Source organism: Ornithorhynchus anatinus, chromosome X1, assembly GCF_004115215.2.
Source record: "Ornithorhynchus anatinus isolate Pmale09 chromosome X1, mOrnAna1.pri.v4, whole genome shotgun sequence".
NCBI classification, from domain to species: Eukaryota; Metazoa; Chordata; class Mammalia; order Monotremata; family Ornithorhynchidae; genus Ornithorhynchus; species Ornithorhynchus anatinus.
In genome coordinates, this window is record NC_041749.1 from 99003708 (window position 1) to 99029912 (window position 26205).

General features: G+C 40.1%; 1 long non-coding RNA gene and 1 other non-coding gene across 2 annotated transcripts in view; one reads left to right on the plus strand and one right to left on the minus strand.

Moving 5' to 3' along the window:
• Window positions 1-26205, minus strand: part of LOC114806644 — a 71398-nt gene that overhangs the window by 17554 nt on the left and 27639 nt on the right. The window contains exon 2 of the long non-coding RNA XR_003754708.2: window positions 13117-13166. This is a non-coding gene — a long non-coding RNA (uncharacterized LOC114806644). The remainder of the gene's footprint in view (window positions 1-13116; window positions 13167-26205) is intronic.
• LOC114806714 lies at window positions 21241-21375 on the plus strand. The gene has a single exon (XR_003754776.1). It is a non-coding gene; the product is annotated as a small nucleolar RNA SNORA7 (small nucleolar RNA).

Here is a 26205-nt window from a genome sequence, read left to right on the forward strand (position 1 = left end):
ACTCATCAGGAAGATTTGGGTGTGCCTCAAAAAGAACCCAGGAATCCGGATTAGAGAGAGATAGAGACCGAGAGACCACTTCTAGAGTTTACATTTTACAGTTTACAATTGCTGAATGGTTTAGTGGAAAGAGCACGGGCTTGGGAGTCAGAGGTCATAGGTTCTAATCCCAGATCTGCCACTTAACAGCTCTGTGACTTTAGGCAAGTCATTTAACTTCTCTGTGCCTCAGTTACCTCATCTGTAAAATGGGGATTAAGACTGTAAACCCTATCTGATTACCGTATATCTACCCCAGTGCTTAGAACAGTGCTTGGCACATAGTAAGTGCTTAACAAATACCATTATTATTATTATTATTATTATTATTTATTAAAATCCCCCTACCACCCCCTGCTCCCAGGTAATAATGGGATAATAGTGGAAAATAGACCACAGTCTGTTAGTTCTACCTTCACAACATTGCTAAAATCCACCCTATCAACTCCATCCAAACTGCTAATATGCTGATCTAAACACATATCTTTTCCCTTCTTGACTACTGCATCCACCTCCTCGCTGACCTCCCTGCCTCCATTCTCTCCTCACTCCAGTCCCTACTTCACCCAGCTGCCTCAATCATTTTTCTAAAAAAATTTTCAGTCCACGACTTCCCACTCCTCAGGAAACCTCCAGTGGTCGCCCATCACGTCCACATCAATCAATGAATCAATGTTATTTTTTGAGCATTTACTGTGGGCAGAGCACTGTATTAAGCACTTGGAAGAGCACAATATAACAGAGTTGGCAGAAACGTTCCCTGCACACAGTGAGCTTTCAGCCTAGAGGAGGAGACAGATATTAATATTAATAAATTTATTATTTATTAAAGAGCTGTGGTAGACTCAGAATATAAATTTACCATAGCACTGTTCTATGCGCTGCAGGAGATATAAGTTAATCAGGTAGGGCACAGTCCCTGTCTGACAAGGTGCTCACAGTCTAAATAGGAGGGAGAATAGGCAATGGATCTTCATTTCACAAATGTGAAAACTGTGGCACAGAGAAGCTAAGTGCCTTGCTCAAGGTCACACAGCAGGCAACTGGCAGAACCGGGATTAGAAATAAACAGAACTCCTAACCATCAGCTTTAAACCACTCAATCACCTCTCCCCCACCTATTTTACCTTGTTGATTTCCTACTACAATCAAGCCCTCACTCTCTGATCCTCTAAAACTACTCACTGTACCTCGATCTCATCACCTGACCTCTGCCCACATCTTTCCTCTTCCTTGGAACTCTCCCCTCCTTCATATCCAATAGACCACCTCTATCCCCATCTTCAAAGCCTTACTAAAATCACATCTCCTCCAAGAGGTCGTCCCCATCTAAGCCCTCATTTCCTCTACTCCCTCTTCCTTCTGCATCACCTATGCACTTGAATCTGTATCCTTTAAGCACTTGATATTCACTCCACCCTCAGTCTCGCAGCACTTTTGTCCATATCCATAATTTACTTTAATGTCTGTCTCCTTCTCTAAACTGTGAGCTCCATGTGGGCAGGGCCCTTGTCTATTAACTCCACTGTACTCTCCCAAGCTCTTAGGACAGTGCTCTGTACACAGCAAACATTCAATACATATCATTGATTAACTGATAGTCAGAGAAAATGTTTTTGAAAAATCAAAATCAGTATCCTTCCCTGGGCCCCCTGCCCCACCTCCCTACCACACTCAACTCCTCCCGCCTGAAAATTGCTGCTTAATCGAACCCATCTCTCCCTCCCGGCTGTGTCCTGAGAGTCACGCCCACCACTGCTGCTACTGTTTCCATGACCCAGTGAGCCTCATTTCCCCTCCATTAGCCCCAGTCCCTGGTCCAGACAGAGAAGAGGGAAAGGAGGGAAAACTGAGGCTGCTCCAGGAGGGCTGGAAGTGGGATTCTTTGGAATTTCTGACCCTGGCTCTTCTCCCGCTTTGCCCCCGCCTTCGCTAAACTGGTGACTAATGCAGTTTAAAAGACTTAGACGATGGTTGAGGTGGCACGGTTCTGCCACTTTTTATCTGATTATCTTCAACGGCTTTGCCAAATAGCAGGGTCTCTATTCATAAAGAGAGTTTTCTTTTGTGGAATCCAGTCAATGCCTCCTTTTCTCCACTAATTCCAGTCCTCTTCTGATTAAATTATTGTTTGTGAATATTGTGTTTATACATATTTACCCTTTCGACATGCTTACTGGAGGGTTCATGGTTCCTTTAGAGCCACTCTCTGAGGCATTGAAAGATCTATGAGCACTGCAATTTCTCTGTGTATACCTCGGTAGAGTAGGGAAATTGACACTCATTTGAGACATTTTGACAAGATTATCTGAATCAGACGCCTATAGCATTTTAAATAGTTATAAAAGTGTTTATCACATTATGCCCTTACATTGAAATTTAAAAAGAAAAATTCCTCTCTGTCTTTGAGCAAAGAAACTGATACCTAATAGGAGATTGTTAACACATCCTTTCCTATCACTTTTCACTTTAACTAGGTTTTATATGCTGAGCTTCACTCAACTTTTTATTATCATTATCATTATATTTAAGTGCTTATTATGTGTCAAGCAGTGTTCTAAGTGCTATGGTAGGTACTAGTTAATCAGGTCAGTCACAGCCCGGGTCCCACATTCTCATTTTACAGATGAGGAGACAAGCACAGAGAAGTTAAGTAACTTGCCTAAGGTCACACAGCAGACAACTTGTAAAGCCGGAATTAGAACCTAGGTCCTCGGACTCCTAGGCCCGTGTTCTTTCTGCTAGGACATGCTGCTCCTTTTTCTTCCATTTATTATTTAAAAAGGAATGAAAGCATCCCACCTCTGGATCACTCCCAGGGCAAACTCACTACCAGATTGCTGAGATCTTACATGGAATCCTGACATACAGCTTAGTATATTGCAATAAGCTCATGTAATTGGTAGGGTCCAAATTGTGCAGGTATATTGAATTATCCCCATGTGGGGCAGAGATCACTGAATCAGATTATCTTGGATCCACTATGCTTGGCACATAGTAAGCACAATGAATATTACAATTATTATTATTAATATAAAATATGCACAGATTATCTTGTATTAATACAAATAGTTTTAGGTTTTTCAATAAGCTTTTCTTGAAAACTGATGCCATCTCACTAAAATTTGCCATTCTGGGACAAGGTCTATAGGGAAATTCCCCCAAAGATGAAATGAATTGTTGTGCATGCATTGGGTTTGTCAGTTAAGCCTCCAAGCTTTGGTTAGGCCAGACACAAGAGAAACAGACACAAAAAGGTAGGTGATTGAAAAATTCAGTGTATGACTGGAATTTCCAGCTGCACTGTGCACACATAAAGATTGTCCTTTGATGTTCCTTCATATTTGCATGCATGAAATTATTCTCAGTTCTGCCTCCTGCTATCAAGATATTCCTGAAGCCTCTGCCATAAAAAAGAGAACCCACAGCATGGGCATTGTTCTACTGTCCTTTACAATCCTTCCAGCTCAGCTCACAATTCAAGCAACTGCTTGTGTATCTCACCATCAGTTTGCCTCACAAAGACTGACACACTGGAATCATGCTGTGCGATTAGGCAAGGAAATAGGGAAACTCAAAAGGAACATTGAGATGGTATTCCACTGCTCTCCCCCCTGTCATTTTATGAACTTTTCTTGCAAAAACTGGGTCCCTGGGACTCACTGGGGTCCCCATTAAGGAAACTATAATAAGCTGGAGAGAATCTATAACATATGATAACTTTAGGTTCTTGAATCAGTATGACTCTGCACTGTTACAGAGACATGATGATGAAAAAATGACAATATTATAATAATAACAATAATTGTAACACTTACTATGTGCCAAGCACTGTACTAAATGCTGGGGTAGATACAAGATGATTAAGTTGGACACAGTCCCAGTCCCATATAGGGCTCACAGTCTAGGTAAGAGGGAGTAGGATTGAATCTCCATTTTACAGATGAGGAAACTGAGGCACAGAGAAGTTGAGTGACTTGCCCAAGGTCACACAGCAAAGAAGTGGCAGAGTTAAGATTAGAACCCAGCTCCTCTGACTCCCAGGCTTGGACTCTTTCCCCTAGGTCATGCTGCATCTCTAGAATCTGAATCTCTTGACCAAAGCATGATGTCGTGACTTCAGCACTTCTTTGTTCCTGTAAAATTCCACAGTGTCACCTGGTGGTCATTGGTCTAGTGATTCCTTCCATCCAGGGTTATGTAGCAGGACAGTAACTATTGACTATTAACATTAATTAGCCTATTCCATATTTAAAAGATAACAAGTCCATTAAGATTAGCTTCCATAGTCCTTGCTCAAGCAAAAGTGCCATTGATTTTCTTATTCGCTCCCCATAAGTTGTCAAATCATTATATGATTTACTGTCAATATAACATCTCAACCAATATGAGGGCATCTCCTACTTAAAATGCATCACAGAGAATGGTGGGATAATATAATCAAAGAACTTTCTCATAGATAGATGCTGCTGTGATTTACTGCGATACTCTGACTATATACATCACCACTTGAAAGTTACCTATTCTGAAAATGGAAGTAACATAAATCATTGCTTAGACATGCCCTCATTGGAATTTTGAAACTGAAAGTCACTTCAAAGGTGCTTAGAAATAAATGATCAAATCAGGTGAGTCCACACGTGACTTTGTTTAATCTGTTCACGTTACTGTGCCTGTGGCATTCTTTTAGAAAGCATTTTTTCCCTTGCTGGGCTTGTTATACCAAGCCACATCTTCATTCCTAAGCCAATGCTTTCTACTTTGGCTGTACTCTCTAAGTAGTACAAGTCATTTTCTTGGCTGACTCTCTTGCCAGCTCAATTCCTGATTGGGAAGAAATTGATATCTTTATATCATTATCGTTTACTAGTAAATATTGGCTATTAAGTTGCATGCCCTACTAAATTATACATTTCATGTACACTTCTCATGTGGAATATAGACATAACGTACATTGTCTTTATAAATCAAAGCCAACATGGACAGGTTAAGATGCCTCAGACTGTAATTTTGCTTTTGTTCTCTATATTTGATATGCAGTAGAAGAGGAATCACCCTGAGATTAGCACCTAAGGAGAATTATGCTATACTTAGTCAATTTCATGGCATGAATTCCAAGGATAAATGGCCAAAGCAATCTTTGTTTCATGTTTCAAGTTGAAGTTTAAAAAAAAAAAGAAAGATAATTTTCAATCAATCTCTAGTATTTACTGAATGCCTGCTGCATGCAGAACACTGTACTAGCTGTTTAAGAGAGTGCAATAGATGTAAAGGATTAAATTCCCATACCTGGGGAATCATACAGTCCAACAGAGGAGATAGATGAAAATGATTTACAGTTAACATTGCCACTCTCACTTGTGGTTGTTTTCATTAGTTCCCCCCCAGTATGCAGGACTGAACCGAACCTATATATGGTCAATGTCTTACAATCTAGGAGATTACTTTCCATGGCACCATAACATACTGTACTGTGCTGTATATAGATAATGCCTATATGCTCTGTATCAATATTTAACGATTTCTAAGGTCAACATTAGCCTTTTTATTTTTCTGTTTTTACTACTTTTGTCACCTAGTAGACTTCACATGGATACATGGGAAAAAATGACTGCTACACAGGGATATTCCAGGAGGGGAGGAGTCCTCACACAAACATGTGGTTTCCAGAGGCACCCTGCATTGAATCTCCCATTGTTGGCATTGTCTTATTTTCCCTTTCTGAATTTTGTGTGCAAAAGATCCTATCTGCTTTAGAAAATCAAAGATATGATCTATATTGGCATTGTCAGGAAGGGCACCATCATCAAAAACAGAAAGTAATCAAGAACAAGTCCAAATAAATTAGACCAGTGAAGATTTCCAGGACCCTCATTGGAGATTCATTTAAAAAATGCATGTTACTCGAAAAGTTCTGCTGCCAAGGAAAGTTATAATGGAATTATTTGAAAATAGATCTGTCATTTACTGTGTTTATAAATATTTTCAAGAAAGGCTGCAGAAATACATTATATTCACAATAAACTTAGTAGCTCAAAATCATTACAAATGCAAAATATCTCTACTCTGTCACCGAAGTGACATCTGAAATTCTGCATTCACTCTTTCTTCATGAAGGCATTTACACTGCATCCTTCTCAGAGCACAGTTGTATGCTCTCCCTCTAATTGTGATTTGGTATAGGTCAGAGGAACTGGATCAAGTTGGATATTGCTATTCAAATATTACATCATAACCAAGCCATGTTTTTGACCAAATTCAAATCCTAGTTATATGATTTCACTGGGAATTCTGAAGAAACTCAACAGATGCAGATTTTCTGGTGAGGGTGTGAAATCCATTTTTACAAATGGCAACTGCTGGGCTGTCAATGTACTCTACATATATAAGATAGGTTCCCAGAGGTGATCCTGGTAATTATATACTGGTAAGTTCCATTTCCATACTTGGCAAATCAGTAAAACAATGGTTTAGAATCTTTGAGCACTTAAAAAAATCTACCAGTTGGGGAAAAACAGCATGGTTTTTACAAGAGGAAATAGTGCTTCACCTATCATTTGGAGTTTTTTAAAGTTGTCTATAAATATGTGGAGAGAAGCAAACCATTGGACATAACAGTATTTTAAAAGCCCTATGGTAAGGTGTCAACCCAAAGACCTTAAGGCTAAAACTGCAAAACTATGGGATGAAAAGGGATATTTTGTCAAGGACAGAAAGTTGTCTAAAAGATGAAGCAAAGGGTGTTTACAAAATGGATATTCGTTTTGGCATTTGAGAAAAATCAAGGATTCTCATACATTTATTACTGCCATTTACTGAATGCCAAAATGGTTTGATCATCATGCATGAGTTAAAATACTGTCCCTGCCTAAACTTAAACCACAACCTAAAACCATTTCCTTCATTCTTGGAAATCAGTCAATCTTTCCTTACTCTGTTTAGAAACTTCATTTTAAGAAAACCCACTGCTTCAGTTAAAAAAGCATTCCACAGGAAGGAAAACACTACCACGAATATTTTTGTACCCTTAAAGCAAGACTTCTAGGAGCTGTGGAGAGCTGACAGAACACTTAATAATGTAACATTTCTTCATTTTTATGTTATTCCTCATGACTTTAACAGCAAGACTCTATACCACTAAGAACTTAGAAACAGTTAATTAAAAATAAGGAATTCTCTATTACACAAAATCTAATTGAGAAGATGAAAACATGAGGAGTGATGGTTTTATCGGCTTAGCATTCATTGTAACAGATAGAGATGTTCTCTTTCAAATGACAGTTGGAGGTACAAAATGTCTACGAGGATAGAAAATCATCTTCTTTGCTTTGTATGGAAAAGAGCAAACTTAACCTAATGGTCACCTTTTTGCTTCCTGCTCAAAAAAACAATTAAGAGGAAAAGGAACTCAATGCTAGAAGATATAGCTTGGGAAATGTTCTGTGAATTACAAAAGAGGCTTTCTGGAAGGAACATATACCAAATTCAGAATGAAATTTAGGAAAGTATGCTCTCTTCCAGAAAGGAGTTGATTCAGTTAATCAAGCAATGGTGTTTGCTGAATGTTTACTGTGTGCAGAGCATTGTCTAAGAGCTTGGGAGAATTCAACAAGGAGCTTACAGTCTAGAGATGGAGACAGACAATTGAAATAAGTTAAGGGTATGCACATAAGTGCTATGGGGCCGAGGGATGAGTGGTTATCAAGATCTTAGTGTATAGGCAACGGAGAAGGGAGAGGGATTATGGGAAATAAAGAAATGAAGGCTTAGTCAGGGAAGGCCTCTTGGAGGAGGTGTGATTTTCATAAGGCTTTGAAGATGGGAGAGAGGTGGTTTATCAGATATGAAGGAGGAGGGAGTTCCGAGAGAGAGAGAGGATGCGGGAAAGAGGCAGGTGGTGAGAAAGACGTGATTGAGGTACAGTGAGCAGTTTGGCATTAGAGGAGTGAAGTGTTTCAGCTGGATTGTAGTAGGAAATCAACGAGGTAAGATAGGAGGGGGAGAGGTGATTGAGTGCTTTAGACCTGATGGTAAGGAGTTTCTCTTTGATGTGGAGATTCTTGAGGAGTGGGGAGATGTGGACTGAATGTTTATTTAGAAAAATGATCCAGGAAGCTGGCTGAAGTATGAACTAGAATGGGGAGAGACAGGAGGCAGGGAGGTCAGTGAGGGGTCAGATGCAATTGTTAAGGTGGGATATGACAAATGTTTAGATCAGCAAAGTAGCAGTTTGAATGGAGAGGAAAGTATGGATTTTAGTGATGCTGTGAAAGTAGAACCAATAGGACTTGGTGACAGATTGAATATGTAGGTTGTATGAGATTTAAACCAAGACAACCAAATTTAAAAGTAGAATTCATGAAAAAAAATGCCAAAATGGATCAGCAGCAATCTGAATCATGGGTCTTGCATTGCTCTAAATGGTCTGTCATTCTAGTTCACAAGCACCGCTATTTAAGCAACCGAGATTTAACATAAGTACATATTCAGTTGACCTGGTGGCTCTAAGATGGGTTTGGTCTCCAGGTAAATCCAGGGCAAGGTCCATGGCAGAGTGCACAGGACACATGTGAGCCAGGCAGTGACATAGAGTGTGCAGGGAGGAAATCTTCAGGAGTGAAGCAGGGCTCCAGTATTTGATATAAGGCTGACTCTGGCCATTCACACCCTCTCATGTTAATTCCCACACCAGCTTGAGTCCATTCCCTGGCAGTGGAAAAATTGACAGTAGTTCCACTGGTAGCGAAGGAGATTACCTGGGGAGGTGATCAAGGTCTTTACAAGATGGGGACCCTCCTTTGAGAACTGGGTAGGAATATTGCCTTGCTTCCTCCTCTCTTGCTACTTCTGGACATGCAGTCAATCTATCAATGGTATTTATGCAGCACTTACTGTGTGCAGAGCAATGAACTAAGAGCTTGAGAGATCCCTGTCCACTAGGAGCTAAAACATGACAATGAAATGCTGGTAGCACTGATCATCAAAAATAAAGGTATAGTCAGTATTAGGGTGAGGGTTAGGGATGTTGTTAGGGTTAGGACAAGAGTTGGGAGTCTGGTCATTTTATTGCATAAGCAGTCAAGCTATGAATAGCTTGGGGTAAATGTTAGTATTAGGGCCAGTGGTATGGTTAAGGTGAGGACTATAAAGAGATTTAGGCATTGGTGATGGGTTTCTGCATTCAGCAGTCAACATTCAAAATCTCCCTTTGCTAATCCTTGAATTATTGACTTTCCATTAAAAATTTTTCATCATTCCCCTATTTTGCTTCTTACCACACTTCCTATTCTTATTCAGTCTCTGTCTCTCTCTCTCTTCTCTCATTTGGTTTCAAAGATGACTCCATTAACAGATTTATCGGTGCAGTGCAAGTGTGGCTGATAAAGCCAGTGTGTTTGTGACTGGCGATCTATTTCACAATATATACTAAATGAAGATGCTAAAAAAGAAAGTGTCCAGTAGTAACATTCTGCATAGATAGCAGGTTGGATCATATGTGGTAAGATGTGGGAAACAAACTTTCGATAATCATCCATTATATATTTATAGAAGCATTATCCGTTATGAAAGAACTGCATGAAATATAATTCTTTATCACTTCCACAATCAAGTGGCTTATGCTTCAGATTACAAGTCGTGGCAGCAACTATTTATATTTAAGCCTATTTAATTCAATGAATTAATTAAATTTAAACAAAATATTAACTTTTTGAATGAGTATGATTGTTTCTCAAATATTTTGCTAATTTATATAATTTTTCCCTGTCATTTTCAGCTGAACTACAGTAAGAAAAAAACCCATTAAATTAAGCATTAAATTAAAAACTCAATGATCATGAAAAGTTGAGGCAGGCAAAATTGTTTGGGTCAATCTATTTGAAAATGCTTTCCTCACTAATAATTACTTGGGGGAACTTCTTAAATGCTTTACACATTTTTTAAAAGCCATAAAAACCAAAGACCCTAACAAATCATATGAATTGATGAAACCCTTTAAAGGAAACAGATCTGGTGACAAATACTGATTTCCACTATTTGACAGAAATGTACACACAAGCTTTGAGAAAACGTCATTATATGTAGTATAGAGAAAAGATTTCAATCAAAGTGTTCTAAATTCAGGTTTAGGCCAGTTCCATCAAGACACAGTGATTGAGCTAATAAGGCAGAAAAAAAACAAAAATAAAAAAGCACAATTATTTGTCTGAGGAACTAAAGTATGAGATAAGTAATGTGAGAGCACTCTCAAAATAAATGCACTATATCAATACCAAGATATTATTACTATTATTAGTTGTTTTGCTGTTTGTCTCCCTCTTTTAGACTGTGAGCCCATTGTTGGGCAGGGATTGTCTCTATCTGTTGCCAAATTGTACATTCCAAGTGCTTAGTACAGTGCTCTGCACACAGTAAGCACCCAATAAATACGATTGAATGAATGGTAGTAGTAGTAGCATTATTTTAGGAAAAGTCAGAGTTTTTGTCCAAATAATTCAAATTTTCTATCTATCCTACTCACTAATAGAGATCACTCTGTTTGAAAGATATGGTATCTAGGTCTGGTTAGAAACAACAATGATTAAATTACTTCATCCTAGTCAATAATGTATATTGATTGCCTACTGTATGCAGAACACTGTACTAGATGCTTACAGAAGAACTGTGACCTAATTCCTGCCCTTGAGGCACATACAATGGGAGAGACAGGGCAATATAAAATGCCAAATACATGACTACATTTTGAGGAGAAACATAATAAACACAAATGGACAAATAATAAGAAATACCTACATAGAACAGAGCAGAAGAATGCTAAAATGACTGAAGAGGTGACAAGACAGGGCAGAGGCTAAATCATGAAAACAATAAGTTATTTCTCATACAAGCATTTTGAATTCTTCTAGTTTTCAGCCAACTTGGTTTTTCTGGTGGAAAATGATAAATCTTAAAATGATGACCATATGCCTTTTTCTCTGGCTAAAATTATTTCCATGCCTGACTGGTAGCTATCATCAAATATTTATACAGAGTATCAGAAGATAACTGAAAGACACTTCTTCCCATTGGTCATCTATTGTCAGCTGTAGTCATGATGACTTACACTCACATTTACTTAATGGTTGCAAATTTCCTAGGGTAATGTCATTTCAGCCAAAGTACACTGCTGAAAATGGAAAACTGCTTTTGATTCAATAGGTGGCACTCCTCTAAAAGTATTGAAATAAAGACTTAGTGAAACAAAGGATTCAGGGCTGAGCCACCAATGTTGCCATCTTTCAAGTGAAAAGTAAAACATAGCTTTGTTGTTGCTGTTGTTGTTTTAAGCTGTCAAGTCGTGCCTGATCCACAGTGATGCCATGGACACATCTCTCCCACAAGGCCCCACCTCTATCTACAATCGTTCTGGTAGTGTATTTATAGAGTTTTCTTGGTAAAAATACAAAAGCGGTTTACCATTGCCTCCTTCTGCACAGTAAATCTGAGTCTCCACCCTTGACTCTCTTCCACACTGCTGCTGCCCAGCACAGGTGAGTGCTCAGCAACATGGGCAAAAAGAGTAACCAGGAATTGGACAGGATAGTCTTTCAGGATAGAAAAGAAAGGGTTGGGAGTAAGGGAGGAGCAAAAATAAAGGCTCTCCTAGGGATCAGTTCTTTGACTGGTTTCATTGAACATATTCACAAATGACATAGAGGAGGGTGTGAACAGAGAGATCTACAGGATACAAGGTTACAGACAACTTTTTTGGGCAGTGGAAGGCGACGCTGTTGAGAATACACTGCAGGAAGATCTTAAAAAGCCAAATGAATGTGCAGAGGGGTTACACTGTGAATATATATAAGGTAATGGCCTAGAAAAAAAATGAATCCAAAGTCCAATTATTTGATGATGGCCTTCAAGTTATTAGTCATGACTCAGGGAAGAGAGTTTGCCTTTGGAGAATTGTACATTCCAAGTGCTTATTACAGTGCTCTGCACATAGTAAGCGCTCAATAAATACTACTGAATGAATTAATGAATGAATACATTAGACTCAGATGTCTTTGCTTAATGAGGTTGGATTGGAGATTATCTTTGCAAAACCAAACCATGACTAAAATGGATTTATATTCAGAGCAAGAAATTCCAGTCAGGATCTTGTTAATAATAATAATAATGTTGGTATTTGTTAAGCGCTTACTATGTGCCGAGCACTGTTCTAAGCGCTGGGGGAGATACAGGGTAATCAGGTCATCCCATGTGAGGCTCACAGTTAATCCCCATTTTACAGATGAGGTAACTGAGGCACAGAGAAGTTAAGTGACTTGCCCACAGTCACACAGCTGACAAGTGGCAGAGCCGGGAGTCGAACCCATGACCTCTGACTCTGAAGCCCAGGCTCTTTCCACTAAGCCACGCTGCTTCTGTCCACAGTGATCATTGGAGAACCAGATTCCCAGACAGGATAATGGTCAAAGTCCAGAAAGAATTCCAATGAAAGATATAAACCCTAAGGTTTCCAGACTGATATTTAAAGTTGCAAATACACTGGACCCCCTAAGGCTTTTCTTGGTGGGGGAGTTGATGGAAATGGTTGTAGACTAAAATAGCCTTAATTATCTCCTTTTCACTTTCTTTTTGTGGAATTCTTGTTCTGGATGGGTGGTGGAAGAGGAGCATGCAAGATCAGAACAGATGAAACAGAGGCTTTTATTCAAAGTTCTCTCAGAGGGAAAACTCCACCTTCCCCAGGGGAATGAAGCTCTTTCACTATTGGCAGAGAAGACAGACTTCTCCCAAAATGACTCATTGCTGTCCGGGGAGTGTAAACAAAACGAGCCCCTTTGTTCCCTGGGTTTTGTAGTTTGGTCCTTCTATTCTTTTTGGCCTGGCCAATTTGAAAGGGTTTTAAAGCACATCAGTTTGGCTGTGACTTCACCATCTAACACCATACATATATGAAGACTCCACTGGTGATTATTGGAATTACTATCATAATATGAGGCACAAGACAAAAATACCAACAAAGCATTGATACTGAAGTAAATAAAAAGGTAGAGCTTTGCTACAATTTAAGATCATAGAAAAAATCCACACCTGGAATTTCAAAAGCAATTCTGGTTGCTCTTAAGAAGAACACAGCAGAACTGAAAAAAAGGAGAGAGAAAAACAAGATCAAGCAAAGGAAGCAGCTTCCGTATACATTTAGACAAAAATAATATTACCCTTAAATACCTTATTAATTAGGCATATTTAATGAGTGTCCATTGAGTACTATACACTCTAATACCCACTTAGGAGAGTATAAGAGAAGCAAGAAATATAGTAGTAATAATAATATTTATTAAGTACTATGTGCCAAGCCCCGTTCTAAGGACTGGGGTGGTTACAAGAAAATCAGGTTAGACATAGTCCCTGTCCCACATGGGGCTCACAATCTAAGTAGGAGGGAGCAAGATTTAATCCCCATTTTACAGATGAGATACCTGGGGCTCAGAGAAATAAGGTGATTTGCCCAAGGTCAACAGCAGACCAGTGCTAGAGCCAGGATTAGAACCCAGGTCCTCTGACTCCCAGACCTGTGTTCTTTCAGGAGTTCATAATCTAATGAAGGGAGGCAAAGGACAAAAAGGATTTATGAATAATGGGAGCATGAGGAAGAACAAGGCTACAGTAGCAATAGCATTTACTGACCACCCACTGAGGGCAAGGCATTATACTAAGCATTTGGGAAATACAATCAATCAATCAATTTATCCATGGTATTTACTGAGTGCTTACTGTATACAGAGCACTGTATTAAGTGATTTTGAGGGTACAATATAACAGATTTGGTAAACATGTTCCCTGCCCATAAGAAACTTAGAATTCAGAGGGGGAGACAGAAATTAAAATAAATTACAGATATGCACTTCAGTGTTGTGGAGCTGAAGGTGGAAGTAAATAAAGGGTATAAATCCAAGTGCTAGGACAACACAGAGGGAGCAGGAGTAGGGGAAATGGGTGCTTAGTCAGGGAAGGCCTCTTGGAGGAAATATGATTTTAATAAGACTTTTAGGGTAAAGAGAGCGGTGGTCAGTTGGATATGAAAGGAAAAAGAAAACAGTGAGAGAGACAGATATAAAACCATTTACAAACAGAGTAATCAAAATAAATCACTGAATGTATAATTGAATACACAAATATACAAAAGTGCTGAGGATAAGTATAAGGAAGATTATATATGCTATACATAGCTAATGGATTTACATGATTTGGGATACTGGGAATTATTCGGGATAGCATCTTGTTAGAGATGTTTTTTTCAGGAGGGCTTTGGTCCGATGACTATCCCAAGTGGTAGCATGAATATATCAGGATGAAATAGATAAATAATTAAACATACAAATAAATATATAAATGAATTTTCAATGATTACATAAATAAATATGTACCTATGTGCTGATGATAGGAATATAAGTACAAACATGCTGTTTTACCTTATTTTTGATCATTTCTCTGCTATCTCCTCAGTGCTCTTTTCATACTTTAATTCTCCTCTTCAAATCCTCCCCTACACAATTCTATATGACTGCCTGTAGTTGGGAACCTGCCAAGTGCTGGAAGTTAACTCTTGATGTCTATCACTCTGCCCACCTTCAAAGCCTATTAAAAGCACATCTCTTTTTTTTTTTAAAAAAAAAATGGTATTTGTTAAGTACTTACTATGTGCACTGTTTTGAGTGCTGGGGTAGATATAAGTCAAACAGATTGGACAGAGTCCATATCCCACATGGGGCTCACAGTCTTAATCCCCATTTTACAGACCGATGAGGGAACTGAGGGAGAGAAAAGTTAAGTGACTTGCCCAAGGTCACACAGCAGACAAGAGGCAGAGCCTGAATTAAAACCCAGGTCCTTCTGACTTCCAGGCCCATGTTCTCTCCATTAGGCCACTCTGCTTCTCCAAGAGGCCTTCCCCAACTAAGCTTTCATTTCCTCTCCTCCCACTCCTTTCTGCATCGCCTTTACACTTGGATTTGTACCCTTTATTCATGCCTTCCTCAGCCCCAGCTCACTGTGGGCAGGGAATGTGTCTACCAATTTTGTTATATCGTACTCTCCCAAGTGCTTAGTACTGTACCCTGCATATAGTAAGTGCTCAATAAATACCATTGAGTGATTGACTGATGAAGGTACTAGCTTCAGCTCCTTGATGGAGCCTTTGTAGAAGATGTCTGGAAGGGCTGAATAAACCATTAACATGGCCTCCATGGTAGTTTTGGATGCAGTGCATATTTATCTACTAAGAAAATGAAAGGGTGATATTAATAATTACTATTCATCATTTCTATATAGAACTATCAAACCATTAGTTCTGTGCAGTCAACTGATATCAGTTGCAGCCAAATCTAAGACTTAATAACAAAATTACAGTATTACCTGTTTCAATAATGATTTTCAAAAGATTATGTGGGACCCTCAAAGAGAATTATATGAACTAATTCACAACCTGACCTAGGTAGCCCATGAATATATCTGGAATACATTATTGTTTTGTGCTTAGTACAGTTCTATGTGCACAATAAGTACTTAATAAATACCACTGAATGATTGATTGATGTTAATCCAGATGAAATTAAAAAAGAAACAGGAAAGCAAAGGGTATTCAGAAAATAATTGTGTATGAGAAGAACTGAGTGAGAAAAAAGTGTGAAAATCAACTCAGTGGCACAAAGTGGATTTATTTGAAGCATGGAGAAATTATCTCTGTGATTCTAAATCAGGATGTTTTAGACTCAATGTGACATTGCTTTGAAATGCTTTTGATATTGGAAGCAGTTTCATGTGAATGCTATACAATCCCACTTCAGCTAGTACAGTTTTGACATTCCTTTTGATTATTTTAATGAAATGAAGAATAGCACAGATTTAAGAAGATAGCTGATGAGATGAATGTATTTTGTACATTAAAAAGAAGCATAATACATTTTGTTTTGAAAAACCAATTCTGTCATAATAGCCAATTGACCAAAAAGCTTTCAGTCAATCTCTATGCTCATTTTGATTTCCATATATTTCCCTATTGCCTCCACTGTACTAATTACTGTCAACCTAGCTCACACAGTAATAGAAAGCAAATAGTTATGTGATAGGAATACCAAAATCCAAAATATTCATTTATAGCTCAAATTTGAAATGACATGGCTAAGTTTTTAAATGAGTCATAAATTTCCTTTCAAAGCACAGACTGTATGCGTCACCTAGAATTCAGGTAGATGTATTCATCTCTATGCTTAAGGGAATTGAATAGGTGACATTTATCAACCATACAACTAGAATTTTAACCAAAGAACTAAGCCTATAGGCAAAGACAAAGAGAAATACTTCCAGAATCAAAGGTAGTCTCTCTAACTAGACAGGCTTTTACCTGAAATGGATTTCACCTTGCAAGTGACTGTGGATGGAAAATGTGTCCCTTCAAAAATCAAGACCAATGGAGCTCTTTTAACTCTTAATTTCCATTCCATAACTGGGGAATGATACCATTCTAGTTCCCCTTCTCTTCTCACATTATACTCACTCCCTCAGGTAACTCATCACCTCCCATAGTCTCAACTCTCAACTCTATAGAGATGAGAAGAAGGATAGAGTGGAAAAAGCACAGGCCTGGCAGCCAGAGGCCCTGGGTTCTAATCTCAGTTAATAACAATAATAATAATGTTGGTATTTGTTAAGTGCTTACTACATGCCGAGCACTGTTCTAAGTACTGGGGTAGATACAAGGGAATCAAGTTGTCCCACGTAGGGTTCACAGTCTTAATTCCCATTTAACAGATGAGGTCACTGAGGCACCGAGAAGTTAAGTGACGTGTCCAAAGTCACACAGCTGTCAGGTGGCAGAGCTGGGATTAGAGCCCATGACCTCTGTCTCCTAAGCCCAGGCTCTTTCCACTGAGCCACGCTGCTTCCCAGTTCTGTCAGCTGTCTGCTGTGTGACCTTGGGCAAGTCACTTAACTTCTCTGTACCTCAGTTCCCTCATCTGCAAAATGGGGATTCAATATCTTTTTGTTTGTTGGTTGGTTGGTTTTTTTGGTATTTGTTAAGGGCTTGCTATGTGCTAGGAACTGTTCTAAGTGTTGGGCTATATAAACAAGATAATCAGGTTGGACACAGTCCATGTCCCACATGGAGCTCACAGTCTTAATACTTGCCCAAGAGCTTAGTACAGCATTCTGCACACAGTAAGTCCTCAATAAATATGATTGACTGATTGATACCCATTTTACAGATGGGATAACTGAGGCACAGAGAGGTTAAGAAATGCCCAAGGTCACACAGCAGACAAGTGACAGAGCTGGGTTTAGAAACAATGTCCTTCTGATTCCCTGGCTTATGCTCTATCCACTAAGTAACCTGTTCTCCCTCCTACTCAGGGTGTAAGCCCTATGTGAGACCTGATTATCTTGTATCTATCCCAGCACTTAGTACACTTAGTAAGAGCTTAACAAATATCACTATTAGTATCGTCATTATTACTATGACTTCCAATCCTGCCTTGTTAGCCATTACCTTGCTAGCACCTAGCAGGGCCTAGAATTCAGTTCTCCTGATTCCCATTCTTCTGTTATTTTCAGTTGTCCATGATGATTATTCCATGCTTTGCCCATGCAAAGGTCATCTTTTGCCAGGCTGATTTGTTAGACACTTGCATCTCATCATCAAACACATTGAACAATTACTCTACTCAGAGGACTGTACTAAACTATGGGAAGCAGCGTGGCTCAGTGGAAAGAGCATGGGCTTGGGAGTCAGAGGTCATGGGTTCGAATCTCGACTCTGCCCCTTGTCAGCTGTGACTGTGGGCAAGTCACTTCACTTCTCTGTGCCTCAGTTACCTCATCTGTAAAATGGAGATTAAGACCGTGAGCCTCAGGTGGAACAATCTGATTACCCTGTATCTACCCCAGTGCTTAGTACAGTGCTCTGCACATAGTAAATGCTTAACAAATATGAACATTAAATTAAAGCACTTGGGAGAGTACAATATAGTATAGTCCCTGTCTTCAAGGAGTGCACCATCTAGTGAGGCAGATAAACACAAAAGTAAAACTGAATTACAGATAGAAAGAAGCAATTAAGTATAAGAATATGTACCTAAGTGCATGAGAGATGAATCAGGGAAGGAACAAACCAATCACATTTGAGTGCATAATATGTGCAGAGCATTATACTAAGCGTTTTGGAGAGCACAATAACAGAGTTGATAGATATGTTCCCTGCCCATAGTGATCTTACAGTTTAGAGGGGAAGATAGACATTAAAATAAGTTATGAATTTGTATAAGTGCTATGGGGCTGTGTGGGATGAAAAAAGAATGCAATTCCAAATGCAAAGGTAATGCGGAAGGGAGAGGGAGAGGGAGTAGAGGAAATGAGGGCTTAATTGGGGAAGACCTCTTGGAGGAGATGTCATTTTAATAAGGCTGAGAAGGTGGGGAGAGTGGAGGTCTAGTGGAGATGAAGTTCCAAGCCAGAGGTAGGATGTGGGTGAGAGGTCAGCAGTGAAATAAATGATATCGAGGTACAGAGAGTAGATTGGCATTAGAGGAGCGAAATGTGCAGGCTGGGTGGTAGGAACTCAAGGAGGTAAGGTAGGAGAGAGCAAGGCAATTGAGTGCTTTAAAGCCAGGGGTGAGGAATTTCTGTTTGATGTGGAGATGGATGGGCGATCATATAAAGTTCTTGAGGAGTACACAAAGACTGAATGTTTTTTTAGAAAAATGATCCAGGCAGCAGAGTGAAGTTTGGAATGGATTGGGGAGAGACAGAACACAGGGAAGACAGCAAGGAGGCTGATGCAGTAAGTGGCCTAGTGCAAAAAACACGAACCTGAGGTTCAGAAGAACTGGGTTCCAATCCCAGTTCCACCACTTACCTACTGTGTGACCTTGGGAACTCAGTTAACATCTCTGTGCCTCAGTTCCCTCATCTACAAAATGGGGATTCAAATCTGTATTACCTCCTTTTTAGACTCTGAGCCCACAGTGGGATCTAATTATCTTGTATTTACCCCAGTGTTTCGTAATGCTTGGCACATAGTAAGCACTTAACTAATATCACAATTATTATAGAGGAAAAGGCCCATTTTAGCAATATTGTGATGATAGAATAGACACTGAATGGTGACACTGAATATGTGGATTGAATGAGATGAGTTGAGGATAATGCTGGAGTTATGAGCTTGTGAGATAGGGAGGATAGTGATGTTGTCTACAACAATGGAAAAGACAGGGGGAGGACACACAGTAATGCTCAATGAATAGTACCAATGGATTTGATTGAAGCCTTAGTTTGTCCAGATCAAACTTTGGGCCTCCTAATGGGGAGAGTTAGGCAGGAATAAGGATTTGAATACTAGAAGTTTAGGCTGGGCTTTTGGAATTTGGAGCCTCCCTTAGTTGCTGAGAGCAGGAAATGAAGCAACTCTAAAATAATCTGCTTTACTATAAGATCTTTGTGCTTGAAGACTTACACATAGGCCAGTAAAATGAATATTTTCATTAATTCTCAAGTGAAGGTCTACCTACAAGCTTTGTGGAACAGACTTGGAGAAACTTGAGATAGAAAGCTATTTTGTCATTTATGGGGTCCCAGAAATTATTGGTTTAAAAATAAACTTTTTTCACTGACTACCATTTGGAAACCAATTACATGTAACCCTAAGGAAACTTTGTAAATCTCTAACTGAGATTTTGAGGTTCAGTGAATTGGCCAGACAGGTATCTAGGAACTAGAACTGGACTGGAGCTCACATCTACTCAGAGTCATGTTGTCCTTCAGTTGGACTCTGCTGTCTTTGTTCACTTTAAATCATAGTCCCTCCTAATACATCTCCTCCTGCCTTCAAGACATTTCTACTTGGATGTCCTGTTGTCACCTCAAACTTGACAAATCCAAAACAGAACTACTTATCTTCCCACCCAAACCCTGTCCTTCCTCTGACTTTCCCATCACTGTAGACAACACTACCATCCTTCCTGTCTCACAGGCCCAGAGCCTTAGCATTATCCTTGACACATCACTCTCATTCAACCCACATATATTCAATCCATCACTAAATCCTGTGTGTTCAACCTTCACAGTATTGCCAAAATCCGCCCTTTCCTCCTCATCCAAACTGCTACCACATCAACCCAAGCATGTATCTTATACCACCATGATTACCATAGCAGCCTCCTTGCTGACCTCCCTGCCTTCTGTTTTTCCCACCTCCAATCCATACTTCACTCTGCTGCCCAGATAATTTTTCTACAACAACATTCAGGCCATGTTGCTCCACTCCTCAAGAACCTCCAGTGGTTGCTCATCCACCTCCGCATCAAACAGAAACTTCTTACCATCGACTTTAAAGCACTCAATCACCTTGCCCCTCCTACCTCTCCTCACTGCTCTCCTATTACAACCCAGCCGATACACTTCACTCCTCTAACACCAACCTACTAGCTGTACCTTGATCTCATCCATCTCGCTGCCAACCTCTCATCCACGTCCTGCCTCTGGCATGGAATGCGCTCCCTCTTCATATCCAACACAAAATTACTCTCCCCCACTTCAAAGCCTTATTGAAGGCACTTCTCCAAGAGTCCTTCCTTAATTTGTCTTTTCCTTTTCTCCCATTCACTTCTGCATCGTCCTGATTTCTTCCCTTTATTTATCCTCCTCTCCCAGCCCAGCAGCACTAATGTACATATCTGTACTTTTATTCATTTATATCAATGTCTGTCCCCCGCCTCTAGACTGTATGCTCACTGTGGGCAGGGAATGGGTCTCTCTTTTATTGTTACATTGTACTCTCCCAAGTGTTTAGTACAGTGCTCCACACACAGTAAGTGCTCAGGAAATGTGACTGATGGATAATTCCTGGATTCATGTGACTTGACTGCTGGCTCAGTAATTGCCAAACACATTTGGAACGCATATGTATAATGCATATGTATACATGCTTGAGGCAAAACACAGATTTCAAAATTGAGTTGATGATAGTTGGGTTTGGGTAAAATTGAGCTCGGATTCCAATCCGAGCCCCATCACTTACATTCTGTGTGACCTTGGGCAACTCACTTAACTTCTGTGTGCCTCAGTGTCATCTGCAAAATGAGGATTCAATACGGGTCTCCCTCTTACTTAGACTGTCAGCTCCATGTGGGACTTGATTATCTTTTATCTACCTTGGAGCTTTTCCTCTCAGGATCTCACCTGGAGAGTTCCAGTACTTTATCAGTTTCTGCTATAGGAGGGAGAGTCAAACTGACATACCCATTCCATTCCTAGCTTGGGCATTAGCTAGTGAGTGGAAGTCAATCTGCTACAAGTTAAAACTCACCTGAGCTGGGCAGCAGTGGCATGGGAGATACTCTGCTGCCCGGCTCATCTTCCTGCAGAAACGATCTGGGCATGTCACTCCCCTTCTTAAACAACTCCAGTGGTTGCCTATCAACCTCCGCTCCAAACAAAAACTCCTCACTCTAGGCTTCAAGGCTCTACATCACCTTGGCCCCTTCCTACCTCTCCTCCCTTCTCTCTTTCTACCGCCCACCCCGCACGCTCCGCTCCTCTGCCGCCCACCTCCTCACCGTCCCTCGGTCTCGCCTATCCCGCCGTCGACCCCTGGGCCACGTCCTCCCGCGGTCCTGGAACGCCCTCCCTCCTCACCTCCGCCAAACTGATTCTCTTCCCCTCTTCAAAACCCTACTTAAAACTCACCTCCTCCAAGAGGCCTTCCCAGACTGAGCTCCTCTTCTCCCTCTACTCCCTCTACCACCCCCCTTCACCTCTCCGCAGCTAAACCCTCTTTTCCCCCTTTCCCTCTGCTCCTCCCCCCTCCCTTCCCATCCCCTCAGTACTGTACTCGTCCACTCAACTGTATATATTTCCATTACCCTATTTATTTTGTTAATGAATTGTACATTGCCTTGATTCTATTTAGTTGCCATTGTTTTTACGAGATGTTCTTCCCCTTGTCTCTATTTATCGCCATTGTTCTTGTCTGTCCGTCTCCCCCGATTAGACTGTAAGCCCGTCAAACGGCAGGGACTGTCTCTATCTGTTGCCAACTTGTACATTCCAAGCACTTAGTGCAGTGCTCTGCACATAGTAAGCGCTCAATAAATACTATTGAATGAATGAATGAAAAGATAATCAAGGGTGTAGACTCAGGTTTACTGCGTGGAAGGAGATAATGGTAAAGCATTTCCATATTTTTACCAAGAAAACTCTGTGGGTACACTACCAGAATGATTGCAGATGGAGTTTGGTCTTTCTGGGAGAGATGTGTCCATGGAGTCACTATGGGTTGGAGACAACTCAACAGCGTAAGACAAGACCCTGGAGCTTAGTACATTACTTGGCACATAGTAAGCACTTAACAAATACCACGATTATCATTATTAGTGGTAAATGAAAAGTTACCCAGAAAAAGGGTTTGTAAAAAAATGCCAAAGCCACACAGTCCAAACCATACCACAAGCAGTGTGAAGAAAGGAAGTGATATGTTTCCTCTTGGAATAGCCATTAAATAATGAGATGATATGGTTACTAGCTATACCTCAGCTAGAGTAGGTATTTGAATGATCATAATGGAATACCTTAAGGAGAACAAAATGGATTTTGAAAAGATACAGCCCAGAACAAAGAGTAAGAGAGAGGGAATATTTCTGTGGTTTAGGCTTTGGAAGAAAGGCTAAGGAAATTGATCTGATCCTCCCTGGACTCCACTTCAGGATGACCTATTTAAATTGTTAAAAATTGGGAAAGGGATTAACGAAATTGATCTTTGGACCATTTTTACACTGAGATGGAAGACTATAGCTAAGAGGATATAACTAAGATAGGTTGCGACACACTTTTAATACTGAGCAATATGGGGAATTTGGCACCATTTGAATTACACCATATCTATAAAAGTAAAATTGGTAGGTTCCTAGACTTCATGGGGGCTCAAATTCAGGTCTGTGCAACAAGTGCTGTAAACCACAGAAATCACCACTATATTCTGTCATCTTTGCCCTACTCAACCCCATGGATTTACTTGTGCCTCCAAATATGGAAGAATTGAGGTTTCAGTCAGTTTCTGTTTAGAAACCCTGCTAATTTGTAAAAAAAAATTGTAAACTGAAAAATTTTACATCTTAGAGGGTAAGAAATCAAATAGGACCAAAAAAGAAATGAAAGCTACTTCAACAAAACTACTTCAATGTGCATCAAATAAAACCTATTCGATTAGACCATCAATGCTGCTGGAGAATCAGCATGGCCTACTGGTAAAACCATAGGCTTGGGAGTCAGAGAATAATAATATTATTAGTAATGGTATTTGTTAAGCACTTACTACGTGCCAAGCACTGTTCTAAGTGCTGGGGTAAATACAAGGTAATCAGGTTGTCCCACGTGGAGCTCACCGTCTCAACCCCCATTTTACAGATGAGGTAACTGAGGCACAGAAAAGTTAAGTGGCATACCCAAGGTCACAGAGCAGACAAGTTCCAGAGCCGGGATTAGAACGCATGTCTGACTCCCAAACCCGTGCTCTTTCCACTAAGCCACGCTGCTTCTCTGCATGTGGTTTCTAATCCTGGCTCTGCCACTTGTCTGCTGTGTGGCCTTGGGCAGGTCACTTAACTTCTCTCTGCCTCAGTTACCTCATCTGTAAAATGGAGATTAAGACTGTAAACCCCATGTGGGACAGGGACTGTGTCCAACCTAATTACCTTGTATCTACCCCAGTGCTTAGAACAGTGCTTGGCACATAGTAAGTGCTTAGCAAATACCATAATTATTATTAATCAGTGGCATTTATTCAACACTTACTGTGCACAGAACATTGCACTAAACTCTTGGGAGAGTACAACACAGTAGCGTTGGTAGAGAAAATCCCTGCCCACAAGGGGCTTGCAGACTAGAGGGGAGACAGACAGGAAAATAAATTACAGATAGGGAAAATGGCAGAGCATAATGCTATGTATAAAAGTGTTGTGGGACTGGGGTGGTATGACTATCAAAGTGTTTAAGGGGTAGACTCAAGTGAATAGGGAAGCAGCATGGCTTAGTGGAAAGGGCACGGGCTTGGGAGTCAGAGGATGTGGGTTCTAATCCTACCTCCGCCACTTGTCTGCTTTGTGACCTTGGGCAAGTCACTTAACTTCTCTGTGTCTCAGTTACCTCATCTGTAAAATGGAGAAAAACTGTGAGCCCCACGTGGGACAACCTCATTACCCTGTATCTACCCCTGTGCTTAGAATAATTGTTATTATTATTAAGCAATGCATAAGGGTGGGTGAAAAGGGGAAATGAGAACTTAGGGAAAGCCTCCTGGAAGAAATGTGCTTTTAGGAGGGTTTCGAAGGTGAGGAGGTGCAGGTGAGGCGAGTCGTTGTCTGTTGGATAAAGGGGGAGAGAATTCCTGGACATAGGGAGGGCATGAGGAAGAGGTTGATGGCAAGAGAGATGAGATCATGGTACGGTGAGTGGGGTTTATGTTGGAAGCGAAGTGCGTGGGCTGGGTCATAGTAGGAAATCAGCGAGGTAAGGTAAGGAGCGGAGGAGCTGATAGAGTGCCTCGAAGACAATGGTAAGGAGTTCCTGTTTGATGTGGAGTTGGATATTGAGAAATATGCTGGAATGCCAAAATAACAATATTTAAGTATACATATATACGGGCCTACCCTTGATTCAGGAACATGAATCAAGACATAAATTAATTTCCTGGATATCATTTGTTATAAATCTATACAATGCAGATAGATTATTAAATTGCAAACAAATGACTTGTTTCCTACATGTTAGTATTCTAACTCAACAAATGGAAAAGTTCCCAAGGATATGGGAAGAAAAGAGCAGGTTTAATTTTTTGAGTTCTTGATTTCAAGGAAACTAACTACTCATCAGCAGAAATAGCATAGCAGGGGACACTGCTCTCAGAGGGTGAGCTGTAAAATCGACACTAACGTTTGAGGGAATGAGTATGTGGGATTTCTGAAACTGTTTGGCTTACAGTTTAAAGAAAAATTGAATTTACATTTACATTTTAGCTTCTGTCTCTGACTAGAATAATTGAGTATGAGACTCCTTTACTAATTCTATTCTTAGGCCAAAATACAGCAAGCATCAATAAATGTCTCTCTATAGTCATTTGGAAGCAAATCAAATTCCTCATTGTTGCCATTTTCTTACTTTAAATCATTTTTTTCAGTTAACAAAGAAATCACACCTTAGTCATTTCTTATTTTCTGCGGGGGGAAAGTTTGCTAAGCTTAAATGTAATTATGCTTAATTTTTCCTTAATGTGAAGAAAGACCCTTTTCAACAGATGAAAATCCTCCTTAAATTCACCTGGAAGGAAAAGAATTGCTCTCTATAGATTACTTCCTGAAGATCACAAGCCCCTAGAAAAAATGAATTGGTAGGGCCTTAACTGCTTTTTCATTTAGCAATGCCTGGCTCATTTAATTTTGTTGTGTCAACTTACATCTTTCTTTGCAGGCTAAGGGAAGTTGGGAACACATCAATTCTAGGGTGACTTTGATCAGTGAAGGCAACCAATTTTGTCCATTCAAGCTAGAACTTTCCTTTTTAACTCAATCATATTTATTGAGTGCTTACTGTGTGCACAGCTTTGTACTAAGCACTTGGGAAAGTACAATATCACAGAGGTGGTAGACACATTCCCTACTCACATCATGCTTACTGTCTAGAGGGGGACACAGACATTAATATAAAGTTATGGATGTGTACATAAATGCAATGGGGCCAAAGGAGGGGTGAATAAAGGGTGCAAATCCTAGTGCAAGAGTGATGCAGAAGGGAATGGGAGAAGAGTAAATCAGGGCTTAGTTGGGGAAGGCCTCTTGGAGGAGATGAATTTTTAATAGGGCTTTGAAGGTGGGGAGAGTAAATATCTGTAAGATATGAAGAGGGAGGGTGTTCCAGGCCAGAGGCAAAACTTGGGTGAGAGTTTAGCAGAGAGATAGATGAGATTGAGGTATAGTGAGTAGGCTGGCATTAGAAGAGTGAAGCATATGGGCTGGGTTGTAGTAGGAAATCAGGGAGGTAGGTGAAAAGAGAAGCAGCACGGCTTAATGGCAAGACTACAGGCTTGGGAGTCTGAGGTCACGGGTTCTAATCCCGGCTCCGCCACTTGTCAGGAGA